Genomic DNA, 12,487 nt, shown 5'->3' with positions numbered 1-12,487 from the left:
TCTCCTTAACCGCCAAATCTTTCTCCTTAATAGAACACATGGTCTGAAAGTGAGTGACAGCCTAGTGATCCGCTATACTTCTCTTACCAGATGCTCCTTTTGCAGCCTTGACACTAGGAGGACGGTTTGTTGGTTGATCTCCGAGATTGGAAGTGGCTTGAGAGCTTTTAGATTGTGCTCCATCGTCATACTTTCTCTTCTTTCCGCTTCCATCAATCTTGGAGCTAGCAATTTCACACCATTTCTGGTCATTCCTGAGCTCCTCCCAAGCATGGTGAAGATTAAATTTAATCTTGTGATCATTGTAGAAGATTTTGTGTGCAAGTTTAACAGTATCAGCCTCGTTCTGGCCACTTGTTTTCTGCCTTGTTGCAGCCGCGTAAGCTCCACAAAACTTGAGCACAAGATCATTCTTCTTCTGCCACCTTTGCTTGCACTGAATGGCCTCTCGGGTTTCACCTCTTTCCACCTTCGGACTTGCTGCAAAGTACACTGCAATGCGCTGCCAGAATGCACATGCTTTCTGCTCATTGCCCACCACAGGGTCTTTGCTCGTGTTTAGCCATGCGCTAATGAGCACAAGATCATCAGTGACTGTCCATTTCTTTCTTTCTCTACGCTCTATCGTTGAGACTTCACAGAAGCTTGAAGTTTGCCTAGGGAGTTGTGATGAACCATGTGAAAAACTTGCATACAGATAGGTTTCAGGAAAGTCAGTATTTTGTTGATTGTTCAACAGATCAACAAAATTGGATGTATGACTAAATGGATTACTAGAATCCACATCCTAGTATGTGACAGAAGAGAGGAAGCAGAAGAAATGGGTTTCAATATGAAAAGAAAGAGAGAAATGAGCGGGTTTAATACATGAAAAGAGGAGAGGAAAAGAGGAGAGGAAGCAGAAGAAATATGTTTCAAGATGAAAGAAAGAGAGAAACAAGCGGTTTAAATACAGGAGAAGAGAAGAAGATCGTCTTAATACAGGAAAATAGAAGAAGACTTGAGAGCTTTCATTTTAGTTGAGTAGAGATGATTAGACATGTATCTAACAAATTTATTATCTACCACACAGTCACAACACGCTTTCATCAGAGTTAAACTACCTAACAGAAGCATTCATCACACCCATTAATCGGAAGCATTCATCACAACCATAACCTAACTCTAACTCTAACCAGCATTTATTATCCTAATAACTATGCAGAGGAAAACAATTAAGAAAAAATCAAGAAGCAGCACACTTACATAACCTAAAGTCTCAAGTAGCCAGATCATTCTGATCTTTGCGTCCTCACTCTGATCTTTGCCTCCTCACATGATTCATCTACGCAAACCAAGTCAAACCAAGTAAACAATAAACTGTTAGAACGATACTATAGTCAGAAATCAAATTGTTTGACAAATCAGAAAATGATCTAAACAGATTTCAGACAACACTACACGACACTTAAGTTCCACTCTGATCTTCAGTACTAGTTTCAAGATTAACTAACAATCTCATTGTATCCTCATGACTTTTTAACTAAACATTTAAAAAGCCTACAACTTTTGATCAAAGGCTAAAACTTTACAATGATACACAAAACTTATAACCGTAATCACCATTCATTAACTTAACTACTATCACATGCAGTCATGAATTGAAACGAGAAGGATGTAAATAGTTGGGAACTTATCTCCACGTTGAAGAGATCGTTAGCGAGAGCTGAAAGACCGACGGAGGAGACGCCGTCAACACTGACAGAGTCGTCGACCCTCACATGAAGTATGAGGAATCTCCGTGAGGAGCCAGAGAGACGTCTTCAGTCCTCGGTTTCGATCCTTGATCTGATGGAGAAGACGAGAGAAGTGCGACGGGACTCCGTGAGGACCAACAGAGTCGTCCTCGGTTTCGATTGTCGGTTTCGGCGGAGAAGGCGGAGGAATCTCTGTGAGGAGCCAGAGAGACGTCGTCGGTCTTCGGTTTCGATCCTTGATCTGACGGAGAAGACGAGAGAAGTGCGACGGGACTCCGTGAGGACCAACAGAGTCGTCCTCGGTTTCGATTGTCGGTTTCGGCGGAGAAGGCGGAGGAATCTCTGTGAGGAGCCAGAGAGACGTCGTCGGTCTTCGGTTTCGATCCTTGATCTGACGGAGAAGACGAGAGAAGTGCGACGGGACTCCGTGAGGACCAACAGAGTCGTCCTCGGTTTCGATTGTCGGTTTCGGCGGAGAAGGCGGAGGAATCTCTGTGAGGAGCCAGAGAGACGTCGTCGGTCTTCGGTTTCGATCCTTGATCTGACGGAGAAGACGAGAGAAGTGCGACGGGACTCCGTGAGGACCAACAGAGTCGTCCTCGGTTTCGATTGTCGGTTTCGGCGGAGAAGGCGGAGGAATCTCTGTGAGGAGCCAGAGAGACGTCGTCGGTCTTCGGTTTCGATCCTTGATCTGATGGAGAAGACGAGACAAGTGGGACGAGACTCAACGACGGAATCAGAGAGACGTCGTCGGTCTTCGGTTTCGGCCGAGAAGGCGGAGGAGACGTCTTCGATTTGGGTCTCTCCTCTTGACGGAGAAAACAAAGAACACGAAAGAATGAGAAAGAGAACAAAAGAAAGAAAGGAAAGAAAAAGAAAAATAAAGTTCGGTCCTCTGATTTGGTGACACGTGGTTTGAAACCCACCAAATAATCGATCACAAAAAACCTAAGCTAAGGATCAGTAATAACCTTTCTAATTAATTTTGATTTAATTAAATCACTATTTTTGTTTAAAAACCCCACTAAAGTCTGCGTTATTGATGGTCTAACAATAATAACCTTTCTTCCAGGTCCGCCTCACTCTGCAACCTCTCTTCTACGAATATACAATGAGGCTGTTAGTTCTGGCGTTGCAAGTTTGGTGATTGCTTTCGATATGCTAGAAAATCTAGTTGCTAAAATGGACAGAGCATCTGTTGTTTGCAACCATGCAAAGATTTTCGACCAATGCTTAGCTGCTCTAGATATCCGACGCCAAAATCCAGCAACAATTCAGAACGTTGATGATGCGGAGAAAAGTGTAATCAATGCGACGGTTACACTCACAAAGAAAAGAAGCTAACCGAGTCTGAGTTCAAACCCCTCTTTATCAGAAGTATTGATTGGGCAGAGTCAGAGATTGTAGATGGAGCGTGAAACAGATGATGGATAATCTGAAAGAAGAGTACCTTGTACTGCTCGCTGAAACCAATTCCATTCTTGGGTGAACTACTGGAAGACGTTGATCTGTCTGTCAAATCTTTGTCCCAAGATATCATCACTCAGTTGGAAGTAATGAGCGGTGAAGATCTGGCACAACACCTCTGAAATGAGCGGTGAGGATCTTGTACAGTACCACACCTCTGAAAACTTCAATCGCTACAGAGCTTTTGATTCCCCACTTTTGATGTCTTTTGTCTGTGTTGGTAACTACGTATAAAATATTGCTGAGCGAAACAGTTCCTTTTTCATGACTTTAGATAATAGATGTTTCTTTGGTCATTTATATTTGCAGATTTTAGCATCTTTATTTAAATCTGAAATTAAAGATTATTATTTACAGCCTACACCAAAAATTAAATATTTGTTGTGTATTCGTTGTATCTGAAAATTAATGCCAAAGCAGAGAATCGTTTTTGTATAGGAAAATACATGTCCCCACACAACTGTTTTAAAATACACTTTGTGATATGTAGACTTTAGTTCACAAGTGTATTTTAAAACAGTTGTGTGAGACCTGTATTTTCACAAGTGTATAGGAAAAAGGTATCACAAGTGTAAGATAACTAGTAATAGCTAGTTTCTTAGTGACGTAAGTTGTTTGGGGACGTGTATTTTCACAAGTGTATTTTAAAACAGTTGTTTTTGATATCGTCACTAGGTCTTCAAAGCTAAGAGACAAAAAAAAAAAAAGGTCTTCAAAATGTTATCTTACATTTAGGGACAAGAGCGTTTGATACATCAGCTTTCACAGAACATCTCTAATGATACAAATTCCTCTAGCTATTTTCCCCTTACTGCTAATCGTCTTTGGGACAAAAACACGAAGAGTTTCCTTCTGCTGATCAGTCAATGACGACATTGACTCCGATCCAAGAGTAATACATGGATCCAGAATCAACTTTTGGCTGAATATCTCTTGACCCGAAGCTAGTCTAACCCCTTTGTAACCCCCAGTTTCCTGCAAGAATCAGATGTTAAGCAAACCAACTAAACATATCTTAGATAACAACAAAAATCGACTCACTTGCCTTGTCTAAAAGCAGAGCAGTAATAGGCATCCGGAGAACTTGAGCATGCAATGAAAAACCAGATAACTAACAAACACCATAGTAATATAATGCAACCAACTGTTCCAAACGTACATAGATGCATCCTTTGACAGCGGATCTACAGCAAAAGGCTTGTGGAAGTTCTCCTTGTCCATAAATAGGATATATCAACGCCCCCAAGTGCGTTTGAAAACTATGAATGACCTGCCAATAGATGTAATGTACAAAGCCAATCGAGCTATCCCCTCTTTGGTCTTGAGTAGACTTCCACATTGTCTTGATCATAGTCTACCATCGCAATGCCATACAAGATGATCCTACACAAAAAAAAGGCCTTATAACCCCTGTTCGTTTTCAAAACGCTGCGTCAAAAAACAGCGGCCAAAAATATGAAGGGATTTTAAGTGACAGCTCAGCAACCAATAGGAAAAGAGGGCTGGAATATGCTAATGTTCGCCGCTAGCGACAGCTCAAGGTATGTGCGGGTGACGCTGATTTAAACAGCGACGATAAAATAGAAGAAACGAAGAGCAGCGACACTCGCCGGCGGCAACTCTGTAACAACACTCCACTGAAATTCCTCTCAAATGCTTGTTAATTTTTGGTCGCTGTTCTCTGACGCGCGTTAGAGAAACGAACAGGACTATCATCTCAAAAGACAAGTTGTTAGAGAAACAAAAGCTCCAAGTGAAACTGATAAGTTCAGAAGAGGTTATGTTCGTAGAGGCGGGAAGAGTTCTGAAGAATTTAAAAGAAGCGGAAAGACTCGAGTTGATCCAGAGGCTTCGCATTTGGATGTGAACGTGAAGAAGGGGAAGACTCTTGGGGAGACAGAGACTTCGCAATTGGATGTGGGTTTAAAGAAGGAGGGAAAGACTCTGGCTGTGACAGAGGCTTTGCCGTTGGAGTGAGATTCAAAAGGAACGTTGAAGATTATAAATAAAGGGAGAAGATATTTTAGAAACTTTTATGCTTGATGTTGTAGATGAAAGACGATATGAGTCTTCTCTCTCGATCGTTATGAGATCGGTGATTGCTTTTACTTTCGTGATGAGATTGTAATCGTAAATCATACTCAAGCTTCATATTCACTTTACAGAGTTTACTGAGAGTTTTAGAGTTCGAGATATCTTAAATCTATCAGAAACATTGGTTTATAGAAACGTTTACTAAATCGTCTACAACCCTCAAAATCAAAAATTACATAAGTCCCTAAAATTATTTAAAGAAATTGTTACTAAATCGTCTACAACCTTCAAAATCTCATTGATTTTGGGAGGCAAACGCATCTTAGCCAAGAACTCAACAAACGGACTCTCCATATCTTCCTCCGTAATCTTAACCGCCCCCTCATCGCTCTCCACCGAGGAAGCAGCAGCCAAGTGAGCTTGAAGAACTTCATCAACTGACGCTTCTCCACCAGAGTCAAACTCTTATCCTTGAATATCGCGCCTCTCGAATCGGGGACGCTCCTCAGCTCTCCACTCGAGTCCCCGATGAAGCTCGCGTCGACGCTCTTGAACTCGACTTAGTTGTTAGATCTCGATTTCAGCATTAGGTTGATCGACTCGTCGGCGCTGAAGAGAACCCTAGGACCGCACAAGTCGACGTTGAACTTTCTCGACGGAGGAGTATAGGGATCGGTTGGCGAGATCGACGGAGAGGAAGTCGGGATTGTCTGACGGCGGCGGAGGAGGGGAGAGTGGAGGAAGGAAGTGAGATCGGGGAGGGAGAGGGATGCGGAGTGGGAGCCGTAGAAGGGGTTGGGATCGAGGTGGAGAACTGAGCTGCCGGAGGAGGAAGCGGCGGCGGAGAGGATGGATTCGGAAACTCCGGTGCCGACGATGATGAGGTCGTAGGTGGTGGGATGGGATCGAGCGCCGGATATGGAGGGAGGTCGCTCATGACTTGGATAATCGGAAAATGGTGAGACTTGAATATTTACCGCTGTTACCTTTTATATATAAAATTAAAAATTGTTTGTGTAACAATTAAAGTAGGAAACAATAACGCTCAGCCATAATGGCAGAACCGTAAATACATTATTAAATAAGGTTATTTTAAAAGTTGTTTACTAAAGCTTTTAAAAGCAACTAACCAAGATCATTACGGCCGTGTTCGTTTACATGTCGCGCGACCTGCGACATGCGACATGCGACCTGCGACTGAGTGCAGGTCGCAGGTTGTTGTTCGTTTTGCTGTCGCGTAACATGCGACCTGCGATTGGTCGCAAGTCGCAAGTCGCATGTTGTTGTTCGTTTTGATGTCGCGCGACTGATCGCGCGACCAGTTGCGGGTTTCCAATTAAGTCGCCCGAAAAACAGCGACTAAAAATTAAAAAAAATTTGATCGCGCGACTGGTCGCAGGTCGCAGATCGCAGGTCGCGCGATACGTAAACGAACATAGTTTTAGTCGCAGGTCGCAGGTTTAGTCGCAGGTCGCAAGTCGCAAGTCGCACGACATGTAAACGAACGTAATCTTAGTCGCAGGTTGTAGGTCGCAAGTCGCGCGACACATAAACGAACATGTCCTCAAATTTAATATCCAAAAGTTAGTAGAATCATGCGAATCATTGTGAAAGTATTTTTTGGTCCCGTACATGTCATCTTTGACAACTTAGTTTTACTCTTCATTTTTTTCTCAATTCTTGAATTTTCAATATGAGTCTTCACCCTTTTTGATTAATTTGTTTTCTTAGGTGGGCTTGATGTTCCCGGAATATCTCAGACTAGTCAAACTCCAACTTTGCCTCCTTTCCCTCCTGCTTCAAGTGCGACCTTGTCAAGTTAGTTTTATTCTTCATTTTTTTCTCAATTCTTGAATTTTCAATAGAAAAAATTGGGAAAAATAGACACTTTCAACTTTTGTTTGTCAAAATAGGACTTTTGATATTTTTGGTCATTTTGGACATGTTTTACCCTTCTGTAATGGAAAAAATAGTAAACTAAGTTTTAAAAATATAAAAAAATATGTAAATCATTGTAAACATTAGTATGAATATTTATATGTTTAAATTTTATTTTTTAAAATAGTGGAATCATGTTTTATTTTATGTTCTAGCACGGATATAATATTCATTCTAGCCATCTACTTAGTCTAGAAATCAGATATTAAGTATTACACACAGATTTATCTTGGGTAGAGAATACAAACAAAACTTTCTTTAATATTCTATCTTAGCTAGATTTCGTCAGGTAATATTCTAACAAGATATAGGGACAAGAGCGTTTGATACATCAGCTTTCACAGAACATCTCTAATGATACAAATTCCTCTAGCTATTTTCCCCTTACTGCTAATCGTCTTTGGGACAAAAACACGAAGAGTTTCCTTCTGCTGATCAGTCAATGACGACATTGACTCCGATCCAAGAGTAATACATGGATCCAGAATCAACTTTTGGCTGAATATCTCTTGACCCGAAGCTAGTCTAACCCCTTTGTAACCCCCAGTTTCCTGCAAGAATCAGATGTTAAGCAAACCAACTAAACATATCTTAGATAACAACAAAAATCGACTCACTTGCCTTGTCTAAAAGCAGAGCAGTAATAGGCATCCGGAGAACCTGAGCATGCAATGAAAAACCAGATAACTAACAAACACCATAGTAATATAATGCAACCAACTGTTCCAAACGTACATAGATGCATCCTTTGACAGCGGATCTACAGCAAAAGGCTTGTGGAAGTTCTCCTTGTCCATAAATAGGATATATCAACGCCCCCAAGTGCGTTTGAAAACTATGAATGACCTGCCAATAGATGTAATGTACAAAGCCAATCGAGCTATCCCCTCTTTGGTCTTGAGTAGACTTCCACATTGTCTTGATCATAGTCTACCATCGCAATGCCATACAAGATGATCCTACACAAAAAAAAGGCCTTATAACCCCTGTTCGTTTTCAAAACGCTGCGTCAAAAAACAGCGGCCAAAAATATGAAGGGATTTTAAGTGACAGCTCAGCAACCAATAGGAAAAGAGGGCTGAAATATGCTAATGTTCGCCGCTAGCGACAGCTCAAGGTATGTGCGGGTGACGCTGATTTAAACAGCGACGATAAAATAGAAGAAACGAAGAGCAGCGACACTCGCCGGCGGCAACTCTGTAACAACACTCCACTGAAATTCCTCTCAAATGCTTGTTAATTTTTGGTCGCTGTTCTCTGACGCGCGTTAGAGAAACGAACAGGACTATCATCTCAAAAGACAAGTTGTTAGAGAAACAAAAGCTCCAAGTGAAACTGATAAGTTCAGAAGAGGTTATGTTCGTAGAGGCGGGAAGAGTTCTGAAGAATTTGAAAGAAGCGGAAAGACTCGAGTTGATCCAGAGGCTTCGCATTTGGATGTGAACGTGAAGAAGGGGAAGACTCTTGGGGAGACAGAGACTTCGCAATTGGATGTGGGTTTAAAGAAGGAGGGAAAGACTCTGGCTGTGACAGAGGCTTTGCCGTTGGAGTGAGATTCAAAAGGAACGTTGAAGATTATAAATAAAGGGAGAAGATATTTTAGAAACTTTTATGCTTGATGTTGTAGATGAAAGACGATATGAGTCTTCTCTCTCGATCGTTATGAGATCGGTGATTGCTTTTACTTTCGTGATGAGATTGTAATCGTAAATCATACTCAAGCTTCATATTCACTTTACAGAGTTCACTGAGAGTTTTAGAGTTCGAGATATCTTAAATCTATCAGAAACATTGGTTTATAGAAACGTTTACTAAATCGTCTACAACCCTCAAAATCAAAAATTACATAAGTCCCTAAAATTATTTAAAGAAATTGTTACTAAATCGTCTACAACCTTCAAAATCTCATTGATTTTGGGAGGCAAACGCATCTTAGCCAAGAACTCAACAAACGGACTCTCCATATCTTCCTCCGTAATCTTAACCGCCCCCTCATCGCTCTCCACCGAGGAAGCAGCAGCCAAGTGAGCTTGAAGAACTTCATCAACTGACGCTTCTCCACCAGAGTCAAACTCTTATCCTTGAATATCGCGCCTCTCGAATCGGGGACGCTCCTCAGCTCTCCACTCGAGTCCCCGATGAAGCTCGCGTCGACGCTCTTGAACTCGACTTAGTTGTTAGATCTCGATTTCAGCATTAGGTTGATCGACTCGTCGGCGCTGAAGAGAACCCTAGGACCGCACAAGTCGACGTTGAACTTTCTCGACGGAGGAGTATAGGGATCGGTTGGCGAGATCGACGGAGAGGAAGTCGGGATTGTCTGACGGCGGCGGAGGAGGGGAGAGTGGAGGAAGGAAGTGAGATCGGGGAGGGAGAGGGATGCGGAGTGGGAGCCGTAGAAGGGGTTGGGATCGAGGTGGAGAACTGAGCTGCCGGAGGAGGAAGCGGCGGCGGAGAGGATGGATTCGGAAACTCCGGTGCCGACGATGATGAGGTCGTAGGTGGTGGGATGGGATCGAGCGCCGGATATGGAGGGAGGTCGCTCATGACTTGGATAATCGGAAAATGGTGAGACTTGAATATTTACCGCTGTTACCTTTTATATATAAAATTAAAAATTGTTTGTGTAACAATTAAAGTAGGAAACAATAACGCTCAGCCATAATGGCAGAACCGTAAATACATTATTAAATAAGGTTATTTTAAAAGTTGTTTACTAAAGCTTTTAAAAGCAACTAACCAAGATCATTACGGCCGTGTTCGTTTACATGTCGCGCGACCTGCGACATGCGACATGCGACCTGCGACTGAGTGCAGGTCGCAGGTTGTTGTTCGTTTTGCTGTCGCGTAACATGCGACCTGCGATTGGTCGCAAGTCGCAAGTCGCATGTTGTTGTTCGTTTTGATGTCGCGCGACTGATCGCGCGACCAGTTGCGGGTTTCCAATTAAGTCGCCCGAAAAACAGCGACTAAAAATTAAAAAAAATTTGATCGCGCGACTGGTCGCAGGTCGCAGATCGCAGGTCGCGCGATACGTAACCGAACATAGTTTTAGTCGCAGGTCGCATGTTTAGTCGCAGGTCGCAAGTCGCAAGTCGCACGACATGTAAACGAACGTAATCTTAGTCGCAGGTTGTAGGTCGCAAGTCGCGCGACACATAAACGAACATGTCCTCAAATTTAATATCCAAAAGTTAGTAGAATCATGCGAATCATTGTGAAAGTATTTTTTGGTCCCGTACATGTCATCTTTGACAACTTAGTTTTACTCTTCATTTTTTTCTCAATTCTTGAATTTTCAATATGAGTCTTCACCCTTTTTGATTAATTTGTTTTCTTAGGTGGGCTTGATGTTCCCGGAATATCTCAGACTAGTCAAACTCCAACTTTGCCTCATTTCCCTCCTGCTTCAAGCGCGACTTTGTCAAGTTAGTTTTACTCTTTATTTTTTTCTTAATTCTTGAATTTTCAATATGGGTCTTCACCCTTTTTAATTTATTTTTTTTTTAGGTGGACTTGATGTTCCTATAATATCTCAGACTAGTCAAACTCCAACTTTGCCTCCTTTCCCTCCTGCTTCAAGTGCGACCTTGTCAAGTTAGTTTTATTCTTCATTTTTTTCTCAATTCTTGAATTTTCAATAGAAAAAATTGGGAAAAATAGACACTTTCAACTTTTGTTTGTCAAAATAGGACTTTTGATATTTTTGGTCATTTTGGACATGTTTTACCCTTCTGTAATGGAAAAAATAGTAAACTAAGTTTTAAAAATATAAAAAAATATGTAAATCATTGGAAACATTAGTATGGCTATTTATATGTTTAAATTTTATTTTTAACAATAGTGAAATCATGTATTTTTTATGTTCTAGGAGATATATAATATTCATTCTAGCCATCTACTTAGTCTAGAAATCGGATAGTAAGTATTACACACAGATTTATCCTGGGTACATAATACAAATAAAACTGTCTTCAATATTCTATGCTAGCTAGATTTCGTCAGGTAATATTCTAACAAGATATATTTACTCTACTTATAGTTTTTTTACAAGTTCTAACCTCGACTCTGTGAAATACCTTTTTTTATGTGTCATAACCTTTTCTGCCTTTTACGTTATCAAATGCGTAAGGAAGAATAAACCTCCCACCCTCTCTTCAGCGCTCTGATATACGTACATTACATATTATAGGCAAATCACGAAAAATATGGAAACTTCCATATTTCGTCATATTTCAATAAATATATTTCCTAAATCTAAACCAAATCTACCATAAATCTCTCATAGTATCTTCTCTCCCACGTTTTTCTCCTCCCACCCCACGATCTTTCTCTCATTCGTTCTTTGTTTCTCTCTCTTGTTCATCGACATAACCATCTCTTCTATCTATCAATACAACATGGTTCTAATCTATGTTAAATCTGGTGAATGGATCTCAAGTTGCGGTGATCAGTGGAGTTTCTTGGCAGACAAAACAAGGGGTGGTCGAATGGTAACATTAGAAACTACTACTTTGTTAAAGCAGTTCAAGATCATCGTGTGTGAGGATTATGGGGTCGACCATATGCTCGTTAATGCCGAGTTCAGTTATGAGATGGTGAATCAAAGAGGGAATCCTCCCATTATTATCAGCAATGATCGACAAGTATCTAATTTTGTGAGCTACATGAAGAAGAGTTCGTCTACAACCTTGTGTGTCACGTTGTCTACTACTGGTGCAAAAGAAAAGGAACGAGTCAATATCGATTTGAATAAGGAGCCGTTTGACTCAAGTGATTTTGAGGATGAAGAAGTTCCTGAAACAAATCAAGGAGACTTTGCCGTACCGTCAAAAGAGTCGACTCATAAAACGAAGAATCATGTCGCTAAAGATGGTTTCAGTGATGCTGGTTTAAGGAGTGAAAACAATGGAGAGCGTGAAAACAACAACCAATCTGGAAGCATATATTTCGTGAAGAAGGATCAAATTTTCAGAAGTAAACGTGTTCTGAAGGCAACAATGGAAATTTGGGAAATGAAGAATAATTATGATTACATTGTTCTCAAATCAACGAGAAAGTGGTGGTATATTCGATGTAAGGATAAACTGTGCAACTAGAATCTGCGTGCGGAATGTTTGGATGGATCTACATACTTCATGATCAACAAGTGGGTGGGAATACATTCATGTGCTCCTTCGAAGAAAAGCAAATTCGGAAAAACGGCATCGGCAAGAACAATTGGGAAGCTGATACAACATCGATTTGATGATGCCAATGATGGCCCAAAAGCAAATGACATCATTCAGTTCATGAGACTGGAGCATAGTTGC

General features: G+C 41.2%; 2 pseudogenes; both read right to left on the bottom strand.

Moving 5' to 3' along the window:
- Window positions 1–61: 61 nt before the first annotated feature.
- Window positions 62–6,174, bottom strand: LOC106292330 (annotated as a pseudogene).
- Window positions 6,175–7,472: 1,298 nt separating this feature from the next.
- Window positions 7,473–9,722, bottom strand: LOC106292328 (annotated as a pseudogene).
- Window positions 9,723–12,487: the final 2,765 nt, after the last annotated feature.

Source organism: Brassica oleracea, chromosome C5, assembly GCF_000695525.1.
Source record: "Brassica oleracea var. oleracea cultivar TO1000 chromosome C5, BOL, whole genome shotgun sequence".
In the NCBI taxonomy this organism is placed as follows: domain Eukaryota; kingdom Viridiplantae; phylum Streptophyta; class Magnoliopsida; order Brassicales; family Brassicaceae; genus Brassica; species Brassica oleracea.
Note: the sequence above shows the minus strand (reverse complement) of the source record. Positions and strands in the feature narration are given on the sequence as shown.